At 38.1% G+C, this 26,111-nt stretch overlaps 1 long non-coding RNA gene across 1 annotated transcript in view; it reads right to left on the bottom strand.

Annotated features, from left to right (window-relative positions):
- The window catches only part of LOC113476907, an 86,841-nt gene extending 62,015 nt beyond the window's left edge, over nucleotides 1-24,826 (bottom strand). The window contains exon 1 of the long non-coding RNA XR_003397803.1: nucleotides 24,659-24,826. This is a non-coding gene — a long non-coding RNA (uncharacterized LOC113476907). The remainder of the gene's footprint in view (nucleotides 1-24,658) is intronic.
- Nucleotides 24,827-26,111: the final 1,285 nt, after the last annotated feature.

The raw sequence follows: 26,111 nt of genomic DNA, 5'->3' as shown, positions 1-26,111 counted from the left end.
CCCAATTTATGCCCACTTTCCTTGGGTCAACTCACATACCACATAGCCTATGTATGGGGAGGGGTAAGGTGTTTCATGGGATGATGTAATTAGCATGATCTTGTTAGTCTTCATTAGCATATTCAGGGGTGTTAATTTGATATGCATTTTGTGGATAATGAAGCAAAGGTCACTGATGGGACAGATGGTCCTTGAAATTTGAGCAGGTGCCCCAGAGCAGGGCCGTCCTGTCTCCACAGGTCTCCCCCCTCCAGCTGCATCCTGTGCTGTCCAGGCGGTCTTATGAGCTTCAACCTCCGCACTATCCGCCCTGTGACTATAGTTTCGTTACTTGAGAGTGGTTGAGACATTTCTTAGCTCTGAGGGCCTCCACTCCCCCTGCTAACTTTTATCTCTTTCTCAGGCTGTTTTTCTCAGTCCATGTTTCTTGCAGGCCTGTTTCTACAAGTTGTCTCTCACAGCTCCCCAGTGCAATAGAGATACTGGAACAAGCACAGCAAAGAGCCATGAAGATGATTAAGAGACTGAGCATTTCTCATACAAGGAGAGGATGGGAGAGCTCGGCCTCTTCAGCCCGTTGAAGAGAATACTCATGGGGGATATTAGCCATCTCTATAAATACCTGATGATGGTAAGCAAAGATGATGGGACCAGACTCCTCTCAGTGGTAACCAGTGACAGGACAAGAGGCAACGGGCACAAACTGAAATATGGGAAATTCCATTTAATCATAAGAAAATACTTTTTTATTATGAAAGCAATCAACTACCAGTACACATTGTCCAGATACTTTGAGGAGTCTCAGTCCATGGAAATATTCATCCCTGAATACAGCCCTGAGCATCCAGGTCTAGTTGCTCCTGCTCTGAGCATAAGGGTTGGACTAGATGATCTCCAGAGGCTCCTTCTGACCTCAACAATTTGGTGAGATGTCATTCTGTGAAGTTCATAACATCCACAACCCAGTGTGTGGTGAAATAGTTACCTTGTTTCTTTTAAAATGATCTACTAGTTTCATTGTATACAGTCTAATTCTGGTCATGTGGGATTTTGTGAATAATGTTCTGTATTCCCTGTATCTGTTCCCTTCATGGAAACTCCAGACTTTTCAGTCTCTCTGCATAAAGCACTGCCTCACCACCTTTGTAGTTTTATTTGCCTTTCTCTGTAGCTTTTCTAACTCCACCACATCTTTCCTGAGATCTTGAAACTAGCACTGCACAGAGAACTGAAGATGGGGGTGCACTAAGGTTTTGTACCATGTCAAAATACTGATGTCTTGTTCTCAATACCTTTTCTGCTGATGTCCAGTAATTTGTTGGCTTTTTTAGCTGCTGCTGCACATAGAGACAGTGATTTCAGAGATCTGTCAGTGATGATTCCAAGATCTGTCTCCTGAACTGTAGCTGCAAAAAGGAGCATGATTTTCCATCTGTCTATTTTACTGAGGATACAACAGTAAAGCTGAGAGAAGTTGAAGGATGAATGGAAGGAAAAAACCAGGCCTGGTTGAATGTGTAGCAGTTTTCTTGCACTTTCAGTCTACTAGCACATATCTGTCTGTGCTGAGACCTTCTGGGGGGTAAGCATGACTACAGCTGCACAGCTCTGCCAGGATACGTTGCTGGAGAAACACCTCTGTAAGCAGAGTCTGCCACACCATCTCCCAATCTCTCTGCCACTTCTGCTTGAAGTTTTCTTGCAACTGCCCCTGTGAAACAGCACTACCAAGGAAGACAACCTGATTTCTTTATGTTGTCTCAGTGCTACCTCGGTTCATCTGGTATTACCATGGTCTGACCCTGTGTTTTATTATTCTTAGAGTTTCAGTTCAACCTCTTATGATAATTATTAGTCAAATCTTCTCCAAGGCTTGCATATGGCAATTGCATTATTAGCTTTCCATTACTGCCAAGGAAAGTATCTTAATTTAGCAACTGTCTGTTACTGAGAGTGCTACTTGACATAAATATTTATTGATCTTGGAGGGGAGGGAGGGGGAATCTACCAAGTAGAATGGAGTATTCATTCTTGGTGGAAAATTAACAGCTGTTTCACTAACCTGCTTCTCCTATTGACTGCATTACGGGGAGTACATGTTCAGGAAATGAGTATACTAAAATGATTGCCACTAGTGCCATAAAATGAAACCACAGCTAAACAAAAATAATACTGTACTCAAAAGTCCAGCACTGCATTACAGGGATTCTTATCTAACTACCTCAGAAATGACCAAATTACAAGGTGCAGGGAACTTCAGCTTTTGCACTTTATGTAATCGCTGTATTTGCTACTCCTGCTATCCAATCTTTTCTAAATTTTAAACTTGTGCTGTCAAAAGGTGGAATAAACACCAGACAGGTCATCTTTAAAGCAAAAGAAGTGCTGAGTGGGCTAGCATCCAAAGAACTGAGGTTATAGGAATCTGTACACAGGAAAGAATAAATGAGCAGAGTTGGACTTTTCCCAGGGTGAAATAAAAGCATCCACTAAATCCTCAACTGTGCTTCACGGTAACATTCACAACAAGTCACATCTCTCCTTTCCCCTGACAGACATTTAATGTAGGAATATTCCAAAAGAGCATTTTCATTAGTTGTTTCAGTCCTCAGCAGTGTCGTTTTCCATAGCAAAATGTCTGTATACCTGAATTAAGGGACTAAATCCTTCCCTACAGGCCGCAAAGGCTTGTGACATCTGATGAACCAACACCAAGAGGGGCTCCTCCCTATTAAGCTGAATTGTTTTCAGCCCAGAGAATACCCCTTTGGGTCCATAGTCATTAACCTTATGGATATCCATTATATCTGATCTGAAAAATTACATATACTAGAGCAATCCACCAAAAGTGAGGCTATGCCCAGATAGTGCCCAAGTACAAATCTAAGGTTAAAAATTTAATCCTCAAAAGCCCTGGATGGTTCCCCAAGCAATTGATATTTTCTTCCAGTGAAATTTTAAAAGTCTGTTTCTACATGAAGACTGAACTATTATCAGTTTACTAATCCTCTGCTCATGTTACAGACAGTGCCTGAGCAGCCTGCTCTTGGTGACCTTGCTAGAGCAGGAGGGTTGGAAAAAAGGTCCCTTCCAACCTTAACCCTTCTGTGATTCTGTGGTAACAGAGCCCAAGAAGGATCCTCAAGGTTATCGCTTCTATGAGGTAGATTTCTAAATGATATCTAGAGCAGGCTTAACAGCTGCCAATGACACAATACTGTATGCAAAATAGAGCTTCTTAAGAAATGAAGGGAAGGATGCTGAACAAGTTTTATTGAGTAGCTCGGTGGTTTGTGGGACTTCTTTAGAATATGACAGATTTGACCTTCCTTCAGCCAAAGGTTCATATCCTCCTGTTTAAACAGATCTGAATCACTAAGGCAGAAGAAATGCACTTCCTACCCTGTCCTGTGGCACAGAGCCATGCTGTGGAAAGAAAGACAAGGGTCATTGCATGAAAAAAAAGAAAGTACAGGAAATCACCTAGCCCAGGTGAATAGACCCTTGGTTTATAAGAAAGAGATATCTGGTTCTGCTTCCTGTTCCTAGCATTCCCTACACATTGTGCCTAAACAGTCATAAGATACAATGCATAAAGAGTCCTGGCAATGCATGTGGAAGTAAAAACTTTATTTCAAAAACGGAGCTTCTCTAGCTGCCAATTTTTCAAGCAAAAATGAGGCTTCTTCTGCTTTTTGAAGAGGTATGTTCAGAAAATAGTTCCAGACACAAATCTTCATTTGAACTCCATAAACAACCCTAAATTCATGTGATTATGTCCCCAAAAGGATTTCAAACCTAGTCCTATAGCTGCTCAGTCATACCCTCCATTTTACATCATGATTCTGATACTGTCTTGATTCTCCCAGCACCTTGCAGGGAGCAGAGGTACCTCATCTGCAGCTACATGTTTAAAAATGACAGCATGCAACTGAGCATCACAACACAATATCCTGCTGCACATCCACAAAAAAAATTCCAGGGTCAAGGTTTTAATCAGCGTTAACTATTGTTTTACAGATTTTGTAAAAAAATATGACGGAAATAAAATAATTAAAGATTAAAGTATTTAAATAAGCTATCAAATGCAGCAGCTTCTAAATACTCTAGAATTACATTGGGGCATTTCTGAATTTTATAGGTTGTTACTGATATCTGGATTTAAGCATGATAATGGGGGACACACCTCCTCCAAAACTACAGCAGCAGTAGTTTCTGTAGCAACATAAGCTCGATTTATTTTTAACTGTAAAATGTGTATGATTTGCACTGCAAGTCACAGCCATTATAAAGTACTTAAGGAATTTTCAGCCAGTTATCCCATCTGATCACTGGTTTGGATAAACATGCCTAACACTATAATTCTGAAGAAACTGAATCTTTCTGAGTATGTAACTCACTGCCCTTAGACTATTCATTTTTAATGCATTTTAAAGACTGCATAATATCATAGTCAAGTCACAATCTTCAAAGCCCACAAAGACCTACAATGATTTCCGCATTATCTCTCCTTGCTAGCACCATAATCTCCATGTGAGCTCACTTGCGTACAGCTGAGTATAATACTAAAGACTTTTTAAAGTCTTAATGTAAAAGGAACCAGTTCCTGTTTTATCATTCACTGCAAGAATTCTGACTTCTCAATAGAAGACCTGGTAACAAAGATGGATCTCGCTGAGACTTAAAAGATAGGCAACAATACTGTGCAGCTACTCTCCAGTTCCCTGGGTAATCTGGGGAAAGGGACTACAGCCTCCTGTGTTCTCTCCATGTTGTATTACACCTGTACAATGAAAGGTCAGATGCTGAGGTGTTTGTGAAATACAGATGTATTTATTAAAGCATAAAATGTCCTTTAAATAATGGGAAAATTTCAACACAAGTAGTAAGGTCTTTCTGCTGGAACTAGAGAAAATAGAAAGCACTGATGCTTCTACAAGATGACACACCTCTAACCTCACTGAACTGTACAGACACATATATATATACATATAAACCTCTGCTATAAAAATAGGCAGCAGTAAAATCCACATCCTAAATCAAATTTTCTGAGGGTGCTGAATGGTGTATGAGCTCTTTTACAGACAAGGAGCATACAGGCTTCTAGGTAAGGCAGGCAAAATAGAAGTTGGTGTCATTAGAAAAAAAAAAAAAAAAAAAATATTGGACTTACATTCATCATTTTAATTTAAGGATGGATTTGATTGCCTCTGAGCCCTCAGGGAGCTTGGAAATAGGCTGAACTTTGTGCTCAAAGCCCATTCATAAATGAAAGGTTGGCTAAATTAGAAGGCTGTGTTAGAGGCAAGAGAGAAAAGAAGCTCACACATAGGCTTTGTGAAACAGGTGAGAAGAAAAGGTGCTATTTTTGCTGCAGTTATTACAGTATGATTTTTTACCATGGAAAGATACGTTTTGCAAAGCCTGCCTGTACACACATTTTTGCTTCTTCTTTCTTTTAAAAAGAAACCAGTCAGAGATACTTGTCTGAGGATCACAAGCTACTTTCTACTGAATTTGGCTTCAAGGGCTGATATAAATATGAGTAAAGACTGTAAGAAAAAAGGTTAAAATACCCATAATTTGAAAGCACTGTTGATGTTTAATTTCTGCTTCCCAAATATTTCAACTTGCTACTTGCTAAAGTTAAGCATGGGACTACTGATTCTGTCAGCCTCCTGCCATAGAAGGATATCTCTCCACACATTGGAATATACACAGACTATCATCTGAGTTAAGTGGAAGTTTAGATTTTTTTTGCCTATTTCTTAATATGCAATCTGAAGCCAAGGTAGAGAGATTTGATTTCCTCAAAAAGGTGATAATTTCAAGAGTTTCCTATTCCTAACATAGACTGAAGACAATTGCTTCATAAATCCTGCTAATCTAATTTCTACTTAAAGCCAATAGGACTTTCTCTATTGACTCAAATGGGAATTGAAGCAAATCTAGTGAGACTGGTACATCTATTGATTGGTTCCATTAGGACTAAAATTGCCTTTTAAAGTATTGTGAAGGTTTTTGGACACTTTTATTTCAACTCATCTCACAAGTACAAAATTATATTTTCAGCAACTTTCCTAAACGCATTGAGAACATGGCAACTCTTGGATTTGGAAAGCAAGGAAAGTGTAGGAGTATACACCATTCCCACTCAGCTGTTTTGCCATGAGTTCTGGCCACCTAAACTGTTTAACAGAAATTTCCATGATGAAGCTCAGAGAGGTTGTTCTGAAAAAAAGTACATGATCCAAGCTCTGAACTTACATAGGTACACAAACAAATCCACCCTATCACTAGATGTACCACAGCTATCATGATGAGAAACTGAAATATGGCACATAGCCCATCACCAGGAAGGACCATATAATTACAGTTTTATTCACCTAGTGTTCTGTAAGAATGAAAAAGATATTTCTAAATAATAGAAATTAAATAGTAATTATTATGTAATAATAATTTTAATCACTTAATATAAATATGTGATTAAATTATAAATAATTCTGAGTGATTTTGAATAATTTGTTATTTACTGTTCAGAAATAAATTTGAACAGAAAAATGAAACTTCATCAACTACTTTTTGTGTTTTCTGTCATTTGAAAACTGCCTGGACTAGTTCACTGATTGTGTAAGAAGGTAAGATACTGTGGGATGTGTATCTGTTCTCTGAATTGTTTCTCTGTAAATCCTGTAGCAAAAAAAACCTGTTTTATTTTTAATTGGGTGAGGAGATTTTATCATATTTCTTTACTTGTGCAAAACATAATTTGGGTTATTTGATCAGACAAATAAATTTATACACACTTTATATTTCTGTCATATTAACATTGCTGTCTTTTGTGCCTAAATTGCAAAGGTACTACTGTCCCGTATTCTGAAATGCCATCAGAACTCTGTGTGAAATATTTGATATTACTAGCATCCAGTACATTACACAGTTATTGACCACAAGATTTAGAGCTACCTTGGAAAAATGTTTAAAAACTTAAAGTTTCAGTCCAAATAAGCCCCTACAAATATGCATTATTACTGTGATCATATCTAACATTTTCCAAACAATTTAGTCTGCAATTCCAGCAATGAAACAAGAGTGGAGCTGGAATTACTGTGTACACATAACTGCCCTAGACAGCCACCCTTAGCAAAGAGATCTAAATTTAGATTTTGCTTTGGGACCTTCTTTGATTTTGAAAGATTTGTTATTTTGTGTAACAGGTTGTCCTGGGAATATGGTTGCATATTAATTTTCCTAAGTATTATGTTGCTATTCTCATCTTGATGCCCAGGAATAATGGGAACAAACTGAAAATGAAGAAACCAAATCTACCGGGGAGAATAAGATAATGTTTCTGAAACCTCAAAGAAAATTCAGTTCTGGTTTCTTTTACTAATTTCATAGTAAAACTGTAAATTCAAAAATATTATTTTTCTCTGAGACATTTTTAGGGCAACAGAAGAATTATCTGTTCAACACACTTCAAGTACTGTTAGCTAGGAACTTTCTATTTGAATATTAACAGTCTTCTAATGTGAAAGTCAGTGCACCATCCGAAACTCCTGAACTCAGGTTTGAAAATGTGATCGATAAATTCTGAGGTCCAAAGGTAACTCTAAATTATAGTACTGGTCAGCAGCCCGGCTTCCACCTTTAGGTGACAATAGGTGTCATCGAGTACCTGCAAAAATCACATCTAGCATAAGGAGGTTTTTTTCACAGTCTGTTACTCTTTACATCCACAGGACTACAACTGGGTTTTGTAGGAAGGGAAAATTTGGGGATCCATGTCACAGTTGAGCTGTACCAATTGTGGGGCCAGTCTCAAACTTTAGGACTGCAGAAAACCCTGGATAACTAAGGTTTCCAAAACCATTTGGTGGAATTTGTCAAACATAGGAGATTGCACGTCTTATTCCAGCATGTTTGGTTCATCTATAAGCTTGAGACAAGAAAGAAGAGCAATAAGTAATCACCGAATCCACTTCATCCATGATCTTGAGCTATGATTGGATCAAGGGGATCTGCTCTGACACGGTCTTGCAGTACACTAAAAAGCGGTATTCTTACTAAAGTTTCCGTTGGCGTCAAGACAGGAAAGGTAATTTACTCAGGATATTTACTCAGAAATCACCTTTGTAGGAATGGGACTCACCTGATTAAAGCCTGTTTGCTGGCTTCCAGGATTAGCAATCTCATTCTTCAGGCAGCAGAAGAGCAGCTCCAGGCATGCACTGGAATGACTGAATGGGTAATTTATGCAAGAAGCAGTGTCACTGAAATTCATGTGTTCACAAATGAACCAGTGAAGAAAGAGAGTCGGGGACACACTGGAGGAATATAGCCATGGGCACGTTTGTCTTCTGAAAGCTGACAAGGCCTTTTCAGTATGTGATCCTGGATGACAAGATTGATAATCACACATAAGGTTGGAATCAATTTGACAAGGGCATGATGACATTATCTATCTGAGCTGCCCCTCTTGCGTTTTGCTATGGATTCTTGCAAGACTGCTTCAGAGGCAGCTGAGATGTTTGGCTCCTGGAAGGCCTTGAGTTTGAGTTCTTGGGTTCTGGCAGCCACATTCCACTAGGATCTAAGCCTGTCTTACCAGTGGGTCAGGGTTCAAGCCAAGCAGATCTCTTGGAATTGCTGTATATACAAAGATAAAAATTCATTTCTGAATATGCAGGCACTTTGGATCTGCAGCTGGCCCGGCCAAATTACACTGAACTGGAAGACCTGGGCAGACTGCTTCTGATGCATCAGAGAGCACATCATGGATTAATTGCTTCTGAAGCCACCAAGGAATTACCCTCTGTGAGTAATTGTCCCTTGGATTTAAAAACATGGGAAGGGTTGCACAATGATGCATAGTGGAAGGAATTTATGGGGCTATACCGGACAGATTTATTATATATGGAAGCAGATTGTCAAAAAGTATTCGTACACCTTTTCACTTGCTTACAATTATGATATACCTATCTCTATTCACTTTTCTTTTATCTTCAGTCCTCCTCATCAGTGGGATGTGAGGAATGGCTGTAGCAGAGAATGTGACATGGGCTAGACACTTCTGTTTCAATCCTTCACCAAAAAACGGGTTGTGCTTATTGGCTGGAGCAGATTAGGTCTGAGACAAGCTAAATTCTAGTCTTTACCCTGAGACACTCTTTCAGCCCTAACAGTAGAAGCTGCTTTGAGGATCTTTGGGGATCTGAAAGTTATTTCTGTCACTCTCTGACTTTCATTTCTTTTCCCCCTCCCTATAACATAAGCACAGCAAGATAAGGAATTTCCATATTCAGAACAGTAAGACAAATTTGTCTAAAATCTCTCATTCTTTTCTCAAGGGTAAATGAGACAGACTTAGCCAGTGGACCATAGTTAGATTCAATCAGTTTAATTTTAGACATTTAATTGAAGTGCCTAGCTTAGGCTACCTGTTGCTCCAAACTCCTATATAGACAGTTGAGAACAGGAACCTCTTGAGGGTATTTCCAATCCCTCTTTGATTTCTTACATTTTCCTCCAACTTGGGCAACTCAGTGAGATATCTACAGTTAGGCTGGTTGAATTCAGACCCATCTAGAAGCGGAGAAAGGTGACAGTTTAGGAGAATTCTCTCCTGATAACCTCTACACTATCTCACATGGGAAAAAGTATATGTCCTTGTACAGGTTAAAGAGGGAGTTCCACCACAAATCACTGATTTTATGGCTGGACTGTTGTAACCATGCACTGACTTCTAACTGCCAACTATGTAAGTGTGATTTAGTCATTTATTGCCCAGCTGCTTTGTTAAAGCCATAAAGCTGAAGTTCATCACTTAAATCCATTCGTCACTCTGTCATTTATTCTCCTGCATGTTCTGATCAATACCTCAGAGCAATTCCATACCATGTCACTGTATATAATAGTTTGAAATTACATCCACGTTTTCGCTGTCAAGCTGTAAAATACAAACTCATACCCAGGAAGCATAATACTTTACAGAAAATTATCAATACCAATAGTACAGAAAATTCCTTGACTTTCCTAGATGTGTGGCAGCTTTTTCCAGTTTCTGAGTGCCTTATCCTGCTGAATACACTTACTGACATTATCAGGAATTGAATGTGCTCAAGACCCACACAAGTAATCAGTGTTCAAATTTGCAAACTTGTGTTCTTGTTTAAGACAGATTCATAAGAAACTTAACAGTTTAGTCATTCTTGGACAAAATGGGTTCAGTTTGGATAATAGAAGTTGGTTTTCTTCTGTTAGTTTCTCACTCCATTTCTAGAGGTATTTAAACATGAGATCTTCAAGCAATTCATTATGCATCTTCATTATCCATGCATGTTATGGCTGTTCTTTTTCAAAGAACCTTTAATTTATTCCTTCTTTTTCCTGCTTTATTTTAGGATTTTTTGAAAAGGCGAGTATACCTTTAATTTACTTGAGCTGTAGTTCTCAAAAATATTTTCTCCTAAAATCTAAAAAGGTCATATCTTTCCACACACTCTAGTAAGCAACTTTGATCCATGCTTAGCCATATGGATACCTACAAAAACCACAGTTATGATCTCTCTGTTTTATTTGGTTCATGTAGAGAACAAGCAACAGGAATAGGGGGAGACACTTTTTTTATCTCACTCCTCTTTGGTTTCTGAGAGTCTATGTCAAATTTCCACATTAATTTATTTTAAAAGAACCCTAAGAGTGAAGAACACATATGCCTATTAGATGTCACAATGGCACACTTCAGAAAACTACATCTAGTGAAAATTAAGGATCTATTCAAATTCCCTTAATTCTTCTGAAAAGATTAATTTTAAACTGTTTTCTTAGAATACATGACATATGCAAGCACTCTCTGTGTCTGTGTCTCCTCCCTTCTCTCCCATTCAGTAATTTTCATTCCTATTGCTTAACTAAAACAAATGGGCAAAGGTCTCTGAAGTATTATTTTCCCAATAGCCTCATGAAAACAGTCTATCAAAAAGAAGCTTGAGGGAAAGCCTGAGGTATTCTCTCATCTCTTATTAGACTCTGGAGAACTGACCCAGGGCCCAGACCAAGCATCTCTTCTTTGGTGCTCTATTTGCTGAATGAACTATCTGTTCATTCCTTGTGTCCTTGTTTAAATCATTGGTCCATTTTGCTTTGTAAATATCAAGACTCCATAGAGCTGCTAAGTGAAAACCCCCAGGGAAAGATCCAGGCTTTGGTAAAGTCCATCAGCATTTTACTATTGATTTTACTGAGGTCAGGATGTGACCAAAGACCTTTCTGTCTAAGTGGACAAGGCATATAAAGAGGTGAGAGGGAAGATCAATCTGTCAAATAAATTATTCCCTTCAGATTATTCTTTCAGCTTTAATATATATACACAATGTCACCATAGCTATTCCATGTTTGAGCAAAGAGAAACTCCATGGTATCAATGGCATCAGTGTGTGAAAACTGCCCAAAATATTAATTTGAGAAGAAAGGTTTTATGGGTATTTTACTCTATCTTCTTTCTACCACATCTTTTCAGAGGTTGTTCAAAACTAGAGATGCTGCACTTTCAAGGGATATCCTTTTCATATACCAGCACCCAGTGTCTGCCTTACAGAGAGCTGTCCAGCTGATGGCCTGCAAGTTAGAGCTACCCCATGGGACAACTCTCTCTTGTTTACTGCCATTTCTACCACCCGCAAGTCTGGGACCTCAGGTGAGGGGGAATCCCCTTACCAACAATGCACATGCCAGATTACTCAACAGTCGGCCCAAAACCTCTGCTGTCTGAGCCCACAAGAAAACATGCAACAAGATCATGTCTCCTTGGGAGGAGGTTGCTGTGGTCCTGATGTTCCAGAACTACATTTTGATATTGGCCTATGGAAGTCCTAAAAGTGGCATTCAGTTTCTGTCTCTGAAAAGGTACACCCCTCCTTACTAGTTATAGCAAACTTGCTGCACTTCATTCAATACCTTTAGTTTGAACTCTGATTTTATAGAGAAACATAATGCAAGAAGAGTGTGGTATCCAAACCTCTACAATAAATACTTGCATCAATTACCTAGTGCTCCTAGGCAACAATAAGAAAAGGGAGGGAGAACAAAAAGTTTCAGTCTACTTTTTATTGATTTTTAGCTTGCTCATTCAGTATGTGTTAAATATCACAATGCAGAATCCATTTTACCAGACGCAAGTGGCAATTACGCTTTTACTTTTCCAGGCAGTAATGGAAAACTGTCTAATTTAGCCATTGTCAGATTTTAAAAATGATTCTTGACTGCAGAACTGGCACAATATAAATGTTTACCGAGTTTGCCTGAAACAAGCTGCATTAGTTTAGGTTTTGATGTTAACTCCTGCTTTCTTGAGAATGTACTCTCCTGTGCTGGCTTTCCCTTTTAATAGTGGGACAATCTGGGCACAGAAAAAAAAAAAAACAACAGCATATAAACAAGATTCCCTTTCCAGTCCTACTAGGAGAGCAGCAAAGAAACATTGCTATGAATTCATTCATAATCATTGAATTTGAAAGCCAAAAAACTAACTCAAGAGATCTCATTTTGTATATCAATGTGAACAGGACAAACGTTGTGCCCAAAATATCAAGGAAAACACTGGCACAGCTTTTTAAAGGGAAGATGGCTTACTGAGTCTGCTTCTTCAAAGTGTCGTAGGCTGAGTATTGTGGGAATCTGACAGCAAGTACCTGACAATGTGTATGAAATCTGAGTATTTACATTCACATTCAAATTATTCCATTACCTTAGAGAAGGAAGTGGAGCACTGTTAGGTACTTTAACACCAACTAGTGAGAAATGAAAAACCTCTACAGTCCAAGGAGGGAGGGAGTGTTAGATTTACAGTTAGACTGGATGGTCTTAAAGGTCTTTTCCAAACTAAATGATTCTGTTTCTGTATTTAGGGACATGGTTTAGTGATGGACTTGGCAGTGTTAGATTTACAGTTGGACTCAATGATCTTAAAGGTCTTTTCCAACATAAATGAATCTATGATTCTATACTAATTACCCTAAGTGACAAACAAAGCAAATGGCCCATGAATATGAAATTTCATGCAATGGAATTTATGATTTCTAAATAGAGAGAGGTGACACAATACATGTGAATTTAGTACTGAAGAAGTCTGAGCAGCATATTCTTACCCCCTCAATGTTTTTCTACTGCTACCATAATTGATAGCATCACAACAGGTGCCTTCAGTGTGCAGGCACATTTATGGCTGTAAAATAGGAAGTCTTGAAGGAAAAATTATTTTGAGATTTATTGACTGGTATAACACATGAGGCAAGGTGGCTCAGTAGGTACTATCATATCACTGCTGAAAACACATGCTTAGACCATGGCATAAGGCCCAGGGGAAAAGATACTGATCTTCTCTATATCCCCAAATTATCACTAAGCCTTGCAACACTGAGCAGGTACACTGAAGGAAGACTTCAAACCCAGCAAGGTTAAAGCAGTTCTAAACCAAGATGCCTTGGCAGATAAGACTCTTCATATGAGCTGCTAGAGATAATTCCTACTTATGTTTTTTGGCAAGCACTTCAATCAGCATTTCCCAAATTTAGGAAGACAGAAGGGAATTACCCTGGGAAAGGAGAGGTGAGACACCATCCTGCAACACACCCCAGAGACATCAAAGGTTACTGCAGGATGCTGGAAAGCTGGGTTTTCTTGCCTCCCACCACAGCCAAATATACACTAACTCTAGTAATAAAGTGGATGTTGCCTCCATACCTCTCAGAAGGGGTACCCAAGAGCACTAGTGGAACTCTTCAAGGAACCTTGAATGAGGAACATATGGAAAATAAGATTGGGAAATAAACACAGTAAGGAATTCTACTAACCACAAGCCAATAGGGAGATATCACATGCTGAAGTGAACATGTCTTTAAGATCTTTGCTTGTTCTTCCTCTCAGTCTTGAAATACATTGAAATAACTTTGAAATATAATAACTAGTCACTGGTAAGTGTCACTTGATGCTCTTTTGTTGCAAATAGTATTATTAGGATTTCAGTTTTGCTGAGATAAATCAACTTACTCCTTGGGGAGTACTTTGCTCCAGCTAACTGCTCTGCTGCCAGTTAGTATTTCCTGTTATCAGAAAACCTGAAAACCTTTGCCATAGTCCAAGATCCCACTACAGAAAGCCTCCATACCAAGAACATATAGACAGCTCTGCCTAAGTTTTGTCCTTGGTTCAGAGAGATAATTCAATTGTTTTCAGACATCCCCCTTATCTACTTGCATTTCTTCTTTGCTCAGCAAAAAGGAATAAAAATTAGTTCTGTTTTCATTTTAAAGCATCCAGGGATCTGAGCTTGCTTTGAGTTGAAATTACCTTCAGAGCCCTCCTGCCTTCAGTGAGAGCAGGGCTTGTACTGCCAGTGATGTTTCAGGGCTTAAAAGATTGTGACATGACCTAACTGATGAGGCAAATTATGCTGATTCAAAGCATTATAAAATATTAACATCCATACAGAAGTTCAGCTTATTGACCTCTATACACTTGGTGAGCTCACCTGCTGAAAGGCTGAGAGCTCAAAGGTTTGACATTTTCTTTCTTTTGACAAAATAAACATCTCCATGTTCTATAGAAAGGCAAATGAACACAGGAAGAAAAATACTGACACATGCTTCTCATCAAGCAATTTCTGAAACATATTCTATATCTCTTCTAATTGACAGCTGCTCCCTCCCATGAAAACTCCAGGCAAAGAAAACCACTTCTACTCCTGCTAAACACAGATTTTTGCATGGAGCTGCTTGTGCAAGTCTGAAGAAATAGGATCTCATACCCTGTAAGATATCCCACCCATGGATTGCTGTGCCCACACAGTACCATAACATAAGGAGCTTGCTACTGTCTAGGTTGTTGCACCTTCATGACTGGTAACATCCAAAGCAGAATCTGATCTGACAGACCCCGTGCTATGCACAGCAGTTTTGGCACTCACCAAATGCATTGGCAAGCAGTATTCTTTTACCAAATTCTCTAGGACATTGAATAATCCTTCTACTTCTTTTTCATTTAATATATTTAGCTTTCTAGGGTGTAGTAATTTCTACCTTTACCATTCTAATCTAAACTCTCCCCTGAAACTAGTCTATGCACTTGCTTAGTTTCACATTCATTTCTATTGGGGAAGAATGGTAATTTGTGAAGAGTTTGACCTAGAGTCATTCACCATTTCCTGACAATTCTTAGTTATGATTTTCTTCCTATATTAGATAAATTATTAATGAAGCCCCCTATTTAATTTAACCAAAAGTTTTCTAAGTTCTCCACCTGTCGTCTTTTAATAACTCATCTATCATATAAAACAATAGATCACTTCTGGTAATTTTAAAAAGACTGGAAGATGTGTAATCTTTATATTAGACAGTTCATTTGGATATCAAGGTCAACATAATTGAGTTTCATTTCAATATCAAGGGTGACATAAGTAATTTTCTTATTGACAATGATAAAAAATGTTCATCTATTCTGAGACTCAGACTGAAGAAAGCAGGTAGTACTTCAGATGATGAATTCATCTGAATGTTGATACAATATGGACCAAGATTATTAGGCAAAGTACACTCATGAGAGTGTAATAATAATACTTGATAATAATATTTTCCTTGTAATTTAATGCACAAAATTTGAGATAGAACTTACCTATTCTTCTGCACAGCATTGCCATTTATGATACGTCAGTCTTACTGCAACAATGCCTAAAGGCAAAAGAAAAAGCAGAATTGGAAGTCTTGCTTTCCAAAGACTGTCCCAGAAGAAAGCTGCTTTGGGTTCCTGCAACAACATGAAATGAACTTTTCCTCACAAGAAACTTATTTCTTTCCAACCCAGGATCATGCAGGAGGCAGACTCTTAGCCCTTACAGTGCAAAGAGAATCTAAAATTTTGTTGAGGGACAACTGGTCCTTCAACAGCATCAGTTGACAAGAAAGAATTGGTGAGTAGAAAGACAGCCAGAAGAGAAGATGTGCTTCAGCTTCAGAGCCCAGATTTTTCCAAGTTCATAGCTACTCAAAGATCTCATTGCAAACAGTCAAATATAGTCTTAAGTGCTCACTTCTTGCTCACAGCTAAATTCCTCAGTGCTATAACTGTTTTTTTCAAGGCCAAAACTGAAAGAGAAGGTCAAGGCTAATATTTGCATTTAAATCTGAGAATTAATTAAATTATGCACATCATCGATGTTGTTTTACAGGATATGGCTGCATAGGCCGCAGTCTCATCACTTGCTTCTGGTGTGGTTAGTAGACCTAGAGCATCTCCGTAAGACTGTAGACATCAGTGAAGGTGACAGTAATGATGATGAAGTTATTCAACTTGCAACAGAAGAGGATTGCAGTACTTTTCATTCTTTCTTTATTTTGTTTCTTTTACAAAGAAAATTAACACAGGCTCAATCATGCACTATTTAGCATGTCCTGTTTAATGTGATATGTGAAGATTGAGGATATTTCCCAATATCACAGTATCCACAGGATCTCATTCTCTCTTCTTATTTTTAACAGTTATTTAGGTTTGGATAATATCTCTATATGATATGAAAGCTTTTCTTGAGAGAAGTTGTCATTAAGTAGACAGAAGACATTTGACAGAAGGCTGATCATAATGAGAATACTTTTGGAAGACTGTTGTCTGTTGTCCTTTAACTTAGGCAAAAGAAGGCTTGAGCTGAATCACTCTGGCCATGGCTACTGCAGAGGATAACAGACAGTTCTGATACCTGATTAATCACAGCTCAGCTTCTGTGACTCCAATATTGCTATATGCAATAGTAATAAGAAAATTGAATTGCATTTTCCCCTACTTTAGTTATGATAGTTGAGGCTAAATTTAATTATGATATCCTCACTTACTTTGTCATTGTTATTTGTGAAGGTTTTAGAAGAAGCTTGCAAACATTTTAGAACCTGTAGAGCAGCTCTGTATCACTCTGAATGTCAATTATACATTATAAAATCCCTGTCTCCCATGTTATATGTGGCTTCTTTGGAAATTTTATGGATAAATCTTACAGCTGGTCAAAACTACTTCAGTAGCTGTTCCTTTCTCAGAAAATGCTATTTTGATCAAAATAGCAGCTTTCTTCAGAAAACATTGATTTTTCTGAAAAGAAAATTGTATTTTTAACAGAATGCCTTAATGTTCTTTTTACAGATTGTCTTTAAAAATATTTTATATACTAGTCATAGCATTCTTCTAATGATGATGGATTGTGTAATTATACATAAAGTCATTAGATGGCTTTTTAAAAGTATGTTTTGGTCAATTTTGCTTTTCTTATAACATGGAATGAAATTTGAAATGTCAACATTTTCCACAGAGCTGAAATCCCTGACTTTCAGTATTCGTGTGTATAATAACAAAGCCTTCATCTTTAAACTCCAGTAGCAGACCGTTTTGCTTCAGCTGATCTTTAACAAATTGTTTTCTTTCTGGTCTTCACTCTGCATTACGCTGGCCTCAGTGAAATATGCAAAGTGACTATCTTCTGATGAGCCATGATTCTATTTTCAGTGCTGCAGTTATCATTCAAGTCTGTCAAAACCAAATTGCAACACTTTGCAAAACAAGTACAGGAATATAAGCACAATCCTCAACTGCATATGTTATGTTGGCACCACTTTTAATCCAGAAGGTATAGACTAGCTGTAAATTGCAAAATGGTGCAGTAACTCCTGAATCACATTTGCTGCAGTGTGCTCTTTACCAAAAACCTTTACTGTATAGTTCTACACATTTTCTCATGTCTCTCTTGGTTGATTTGCAGATTTGACTGGTTGAAACACTGCCTGATGACCTGGCTGGTGCACTATGTATCTGAATATTGGTTGACTTGCCTTTGGACATATGAAAAATCTCTTCAAGCATCCTGCTTTGGTTATGCATTAGTCTCTTGCCAACATATTCACAAGACTGTGAAATAGCTTTTTACCAAAGACAAACCTGGAAGGAGGAGTAGAGTAATGGAGGTCAGCTTCCGGCCAGCATTTGATGAATGCTTCCCTGGTAACTATGATTCTATGGCAAAAATCAATCCAGAAATTCTTTCTACCGCAGTTTTATTCCAGCTCTCTGCAGCTGAGGGATTTATTACAGATTGGCTTTTTATCACCAGTCATTTTAGGCAACTTTGCTTTCCTTGGAAAACCAAAATATGCATAATTAAGACTAATTATGTTCAGTTTAGGCACTCCGTGAACTTTTGCATTCTTAGAAATGTGTTTCTAATAACCATAGAGAGTGTGATATGAGAGATGAGCTGCTGCACCTGAAACATATTTGCTCTAGTGTTTTCACCACTGAGGTTCTTTGTTTTCTATGTCTTTTGACACAGGTTCTGGTATTTCTCCCTTAATATAGTATTGCAGACTGATAGGACCAGCTGTCCACCTTTTGTCCCCCCTGCTGACTCTGGTGTGACAGATGGTGCAAACAGCCTGGCATATAGTTGTTGGATCAATATAAGGGACAAAATACCTGCCAGATTGCTGATGACTGAGATGTTACATACTCTGGCACCAATGGACATTTTAGCAACAATGGTACTAGCCTAAAGGGAAAATAGCCAAGATTCATTTTATTTTTCCAGGGTTGTTTCAGGATAAATATTATTTCATTTACAATTTTGGGGGAAAAAAAAAAACAAACCAAAAAAAACCAACCAAACACCACCTTTTAAAACCTCCTAGAATTTTCACCCCACTGTCACAGAATTATAGTAAGATTAAGCCTCAGTTCCTTCTGTTTTATTGCAGCTTCTCATTGCTTCTTGTCACCTCTACTTCTAGATCTCAGCTACACTTCAGATCTCTCAACAATTCAATGACTATTTTGTGCAGTAACTATCCACTCCAACTGTGGTCCAGAATATTTTTTTTTTCTCTGAGAATTTAAACAGTAGTCTTGATTCCTTCCTCATCTAAGCTCTGGAGGACTCAAAAGAGGAAGTGGGTGCTCAGGGGTTGTTAGATTTGTTTGGCTCAGGATGCTCCTTGTGTATGTACAGCTGGCAATGCCCAGGCTGGCAGACATGACCTGTTCTGTTCTTGACAGCTATCCAGGTGCTTGGCCACAGATTTGTAACTGCATCCTGAAAGTTTGTGTATGACTGACATAAAGAAATAACAGGTGGAAAACAAGTGTCCTGAACTGAGGCTTCTGTGTATGACTGAAATACATATGAAATTCACGAAAAAAATAGAACCATGTTTAGTGAGGTATTTTCAGTTAAAAAGAACAAATGAAATATCATAGACTTGCTAGAGACATAGAAATGGAGGATGGGAACAAGAGCCATCAGCAACTGAAAGCAAGCTGTGAAAAAGCATGTGACGTTCCCATCTAACCTGTCTGCACCTTCCTGAGTGCTGCCAATAAAGATCGCTTCTGCAGGAGTTCAAAGGCAGATGAAAGTGCCTGGCAAGTTATGGCACCAGACTTCCAAAAACCTTCTCAGTATTTCATAAGGCAAATAAATATCTTGTCTCTGTGGAGGGAAGGAAAAGGATTCCTTCTGAATCCTGAAATTCTGGCATTAACAATGTTCACTTGTTTTAACCAACAAATGTGAATAAGAATCATAGTTAAATAATTTATACTAGAAGGCTACTTTCCTTGTTCACCTCCCATACACCCTCAATGAAGTGTTTGAGAATGTCACAGCATTTGAAGAATATCCTGGAGAAACTCAGAAGTGCTGCTGGGGTCCCTTCCAGTCCCAGGGTTGCATTCCCTCCATCCCTCTGGTGTCTGAGGTGGACCTAGTTACTATCTCTGATGTTCAAGATCAGCTCATGCTTCAGACAACACACTCTCCTAATCTTTGTCTCCCTATACAGTCAGTAAAAATGATAATGTGATACTTAGGCTGGAATTACATTGCAGGTCTGAGCCAGCTCTCCTGTCCTGCCCTGTCCAGGAAGGAAACCAAGATCTGGCTAGTAGAAGGCATAAACTGCTTGTTTCAGTATCCAACACTGATTTCATAGCAAACAATCCAAACACAACCCCTGGGATCACACTGTTTACTACTATGGGGTTTTCAAAGCCTTGTTTTCTGCTTGCCTTGGCTGTGGAGACATGAAGTACAACAAACTGTGCAGAACTCATGCCAGTGGCTGCAAGGGGAAGCAACCAAACAGCAGCTGCAGAGGTTGATTTGGGGATTTTAGTAGTCAGTCAGAGGAAATAAAGGAGGTACAGTAAGAGTGAGGTGTGTGGAAAGAAAAATAAAGGAGAAAGAAAGGGAAAGGCAGAAAGGCAGAGAGTTAAATGAGCAGATGGAAACAAAAACCAGAAGGGGAGGAAAAAACCCCAAACAAACAAACAAACAAAAAAACACACAAAAAAACACCAAACACTAAGACAAAGAAGATTAGGAAAGAGAAGAGGTTGTGGACATGAATAAAAGTACCAAGTGAGATGCAGTAACCAAGATGATGTTGCATTTAAGGTGATTAATTATTCTGGTAAGAGATTAATCTTTTAGATTTATTTTACCGTTCTAGCCGGTCCTCAGAGATTAGAGGGGCTAGGGGCTGCTGGACTTATCTCTTAATAGGTATGCCAGTTGGGGCTGTAACTATAGGTCTGACATGGATGCACAAACAGCCCGTATGCTGTAGGTCCACTTGCGTTCAAGAGAATCAGTCAGATTCACAAATAGTACAGTTTATTTTCATGCAACGTCTACAGATTCTTTGAGATTGCCTGTGATAAATGCACAAACTGCAGGTTGGCTACACAGCACTACACAAAAGGAAAACGATTGCAATCACACCCTCTTAGTTCCCAGGTAATCACGTGGCGTAGCTGACGGCTGAAATCTTACCAAAAGGTGTCCCTTCTGAGGGGGGGCAAGGAGCATAAAACCTGTTGATCTGTCCCTTTGATTTGGTGTCAGATTATCTTGCCTCCAAGTTGGGCACAAACTCAGAGTAGTATTTATCTTAGTACGTATGTGTGAGGGGGTGGGACTGTAGTCAAGCCATTATCTTTTGAGTAACAACACAGTACATTCCTTGGTGCAAAGGGAACAGCTGTTTTGGGGGGGAAAAAGAGGGAGGATGAGAAACAAGACCAGCTGGCTACTACAGAAATCATCCCTTGAAAGAAAGGGGTAGAGCAGGAGATAAATCTGTCCTTGAGAAAAACGAAAGAATGGGACCATGCGGCCTACACCTCACTTCGCATTCCTCCGTGGCACCAGAATAAACACAAACCACTGGACCTCCATCCCGTCCTGTGCTTGCTCTGGGCACCCTGTGTCAAGGAAAAGTGTGTTTTACAGATTTCTCACTGTTTTGCTTTTCTCACGCTTCCAACACTTAACAGATGGGTACATATATTGGTGGCAATGGTAAGAAACTGTCCTATTTTCCCTTGAGAAGACCCAAACAAGAAACATATGAAGGTGATCTAGTCATTCCGATTTTGGACTCTGATCCAAATCCAATCCCATTTAAAACTGTTTCTGAGATACCAGGAAGTTTTTTTCAAACAGAAAAACAATTTTCTTCTAGCCTTTCTTTTTTCATTTATCACATGACTATGTTAAAAATGTCACAGGGTAGCTCACCATTCTCATCATCATTCTGTGTCACCCAGAAACAAATTGTCTTAATAATGAAAGTAACATGTACAAAGCACAAAAAGATCTGAAAGGGGAAGGCTAAGCTTTACTTGATCTACTCTCAAGGTTGTCTTGATTACATTTGTGTTCTGAGTTATTCTTTAGCTTAAACTAGTCAGTTAAAAAAAAAAAAAAAAAAGTATACCAAATAAAAAAGTCCAAAATTTTCTTAGTTTCCTGAATCATCACCACACAAGATGTTCAATGATTTCCTTTCTCGAGGAGATACTGTGCATTGCAGGATCTCAGCTGTCTTATTTACATCTCACCTTTAAAAGTGCCCTTGAGGAGATGCGTTATCTGAGGAGTGGAAAAGTGCACCTCCATGTCAGCGGGGTTTGCAAAGTTCACACCCTGCTGCAACCCGATCCTTTGGGGGTTGCAATTTGTTCCAGACCCTATTGGGGATGCAGGCTGGGAAGGCAGAGCTGGAGCTTTTCAACAGTCTCATCACACAGGATCTTGCCAGGTTGAAGAGAAAAGCTGCAGAGCCCAGGTGGTGCATGTGCCAGGCTTTTCAAGATGTATTTTGTGACTAAGTTTATCCTCCATCTAGGGCATCTGCTCTCTAGCAGAGACGAACCTGACTCCAGTTTTGTTACAGGGAGGAAGGAAGATATACACAGAAAGCTTTCTTGTAATCTTTGGCTATAAAATAAACCAAAACAAACAAACAAACAACAAACAACAACAAATAAAAAAACCCAACAAAACTCATCTTTTCACTTCTTTCTTGCATTCCAATTTTTAAAATTGATATTTTTAGATTTTTCTGTCAAAATGCTGCAGCAGCAATATCACTTAGTTTCTGTGACTACATGCCCACTTTTATAGTTAAAAAGAAATTTAAAAACACACTGAAAGAGGGTATATGCTTTACATTTTTATACTAATTTTCACTTTAAAATCATTGGTTTCAAACAATGTATGCATTTTAGGAATAAAAAATGAAAAAGTCCACATAAATCATTAAGAAAAAAATTGCCTAAACCTGAGTTTCTAACATTTCATTGTGAATGAAACTTCCAGAGTGTGCTTTTTCTGTTTTCGGATTTGAAATTACAAAACTTCCCATGAAGATAGATTCCACTTTCTCAAAGATTTTCCTGTTGAAGAGTCACATTGAAAAAAGTATTGCCTCCATAAGAATGATTGGGTTTTAAAATCAATTGCTATGATTTTTTCTGGCACTGTTTATCATGACATTAATTGTTTTCCTTAAAGTCCAAATTGCTAGAATTTGTGATTTGAAGAGAATCTCAGCATTAAGTCAGAAGCAAAAGAGTAAACTGTCTAATCTCATAGTTAAAGTAAAAAAATGAAAGTCTTTCAGTCTGAACATTATTTACAAGAGTAGCTAACTTTATTTCTTCCTTTAAATACCATATTTTTAATTTATTGTTATGAGTGAGATGTTAACTTGGGTTTTTTGAAGATTTTATATTCACTATGTCAGTAACTAGAATCTATAAACAGACCTGGCATAACAATTTCAGGTTTTCAAGAAATTGTAACTCTTTAAAAAGTGATAGATAATGACTGATTAAAAATTAAATTTAACTTCTGTGGCATTAAATTTTAATTTAAAAATACCACAGATAGGAAAACCTATAAAATTTTTTTCATGGAGAAGATCCATCCCTTCATTTCAAAGTGAAATGGATCATTTCTTCACAGCTGAGGATACACATGCAGAAACGAGGAGAGTGAAAAAGTGGATTTCTACTGGAACTGGACCTCCCTGATTTGCGACCTGAAAGCTCTGGCATCCCTGATGACACAGATGGCACATTGCTCTGTGGTTGTGGATGCTCTAGCCTCAGAAATTACAGATCAGAAAGGTTTTTTTTCCTTGTTTCTAGGGAAGTATTTCAAAACCAAGCCATTTCCAAGGAACTTGCTGACTAGCAAATGGGATATTTGCAGTAAAAAAATGCTTTTATATGAAAGATATGCCTGACAGCTTTAAATGTATCTGTGTCTATGCCATTTTTGAGGAAAATGTTTCCTACAGAAATAAATTAGAATTTTCAGGGCAGAAAAAGAAGCTACAACCTCAACCATCCTCTACTGGTTCCCATTGTGAAAGACCACACAATTCCTAGCTCAGTAGCATAGGTAGAGCCCTGTTGAACACGAGCATGGCTTCAGCTTTGCCGTGCAGTGCACATAGATTTCCACCAGCCCGATTCTAACACTTCTCAGAACTGTCATTTTCACATGCAAGGAAATAATTTTGATGCGTATTTATGGTTTCTTGTGGTCACACACATGCTTATTGAGTTCCAGAGTAAGATAACACTGTGTATCCATGATAGTGCAGACCCCACTCTAGACAAACAAATCCCACTTTCCAGCATGGTATATATCCAGATTCAGTGTCATCTAACATAGTTACACAGGTTTTCCATCTTGTAGCAGTGTTAAAGGCAATTCATATCCACCTCGAGGACAGCAAGAGCAGAATTGCATCTGCTTACAATATCCAGCATAAATACACCCCAGTCATCATGAATACATAAGAGGTGTTTTAAGTATGAGAACAGTCTTCTTAAAACCAAATATGTTATTCGAAAAGGCTAATTGATAACTTTATTTTGTACAAAGCTCAAGACATATGCTCAAGACATCTAGCTGTTTCCTCATTACAAATAAATTAAAATGCACTCAAATATCCCTATAAGAGATGTACAGTGCAGTGGCAGAACTGCATTTTTTAACTGCTTTAACAAATACTAGCTCCAAGTTCGTTGGTCCTATTTTAGATTTGGAAAACTTGTCTGTTTTTATTAGGTGGATCAGCTGGCTTAATTAAAGATACTGCTTTGTTCATATCCTTGACAATCACAATTAACATAACACTGTTATTATAAATAATATGCTGTGTGATGGTTTTCAGACACCTTTCAGACACCAATAAAAATTTCAGTGAAGTCATGCATATAGATATGAGAAGACAGCTCTTTAAAGCCAAACAATTCTATAGTAAAAGATACTTACACTCCTTCACTCTCCTCTCAAGGTAATGCACTGTGTACATGCTTAATCTTCCTGCTTCTCTTGCTAGTTAAGAATGACCTGCTGTCTCTGTGCATAAAGATTAAAATTTGAATTAAAACATTACTCAGGGACTTCAATTACCCACTATGGATTTGCTGCCCCTGGACTTGACCCACTCCCCCAGCAAAAAATACTTACAGTGAAAAAAAAATATCAAGCTGGGACAGGTCTGCCCATTTGGTCCCTAATACCATCTGGGAACATAATGACTCAATTCATTTTGCCCTCAGATTAATGGAGCAAGCTCAAGTATTATAAGAAGCACTTTAATTCCCTCTGATGTTTTCATTATGAATTCCTTTGTGGCAGAACTCATTTGCAATAATGCATATGTAATTTTGGAAACCAAAAGGAAATCCTGTAGCCTTCAAGACATTATTAACCTGCAGAAATGCTGAGGCACACATAAAATTCAAATATGCTAGCACCAGCAACCTCCTGAAACATTTTAAGAATAAAACCGGTAAGTAAAACTGCATCTCACTACTTGGAAGTTAAAATGACTGAATTAATAACTATGAAAACCCTAACGGTATTAGTGTGTCTTAAGCTGTCTGTTCAGATTCTTTCTAAGGATTTAAAAATATACACTGGAATAGTCTAAAAAGTTCTGGGAGTTTATTATTTACAGATATTTGGAAGTGAATCACCTGCATCAGTTGTAGACTTCCTCTTTCTCTCTTTTTTTTGCATGGTCCATTACATGTTTCTTTATTTAAGAGTGTTCATCAGCCATAGATAGGAGATCTGATATTTTGCTGTATTCTGTAGCCAGTGTTGTCTCATTTGATGCAATGGGTCCAAGACTATTGTCTCCAGTAGTTTATGGAGTTATATAAAGTAGTCAGTGTCCAATTTCACTTCGAAGTCATGGCATAATTATTGGATTGACTTATTTAATTCTCTGTAACACAATAGAAGATTTCTATATATAAGATTCACAGGAAATGTAACCAGGGTCATCTGCTAACCCCCACCTGCTGTGTGACAGGCTGGGAAATAGTAGAGACTACAAGAAACCAGAAGTATAACTAAGGAATTTATTTTAGTCTGCTTATGTCAATTTTGTGGTCAAAATCAATGCGTATACCATTTGTTGTTTTGAACCCAAAGGTTCATATAGAGAAATATATCAATTGCCCTTTGGGATCAGACTCAGAATGAAAACATAAGACTTCCTAGTTCAGAGCAAGCATCCATCTAGCTGAAGGACATCGCTAGGAAAGTGTAAAAGCAAGGAAAATATGTATCATTCTTTCCTTATATTCGCACAGGCTCAAACTATTTTCATTCAGGGTATTTCCTAAGCTTGACATAGCGTGTCTGTTTGGTAAATTGCAATCAATCCCTTTTCTAAGTACTTTTCCAGTCATTCTTTACATCCACTCAAGCT

This window comes from Athene cunicularia, assembly GCF_003259725.1.
Source record: "Athene cunicularia isolate RWA chromosome 2 unlocalized genomic scaffold, athCun1 chr2_part1, whole genome shotgun sequence".
NCBI lineage: Eukaryota > Metazoa > Chordata > Aves > Strigiformes > Strigidae > Athene > Athene cunicularia.
This window is presented reverse-complemented; position numbering and strand designations above follow the sequence as displayed.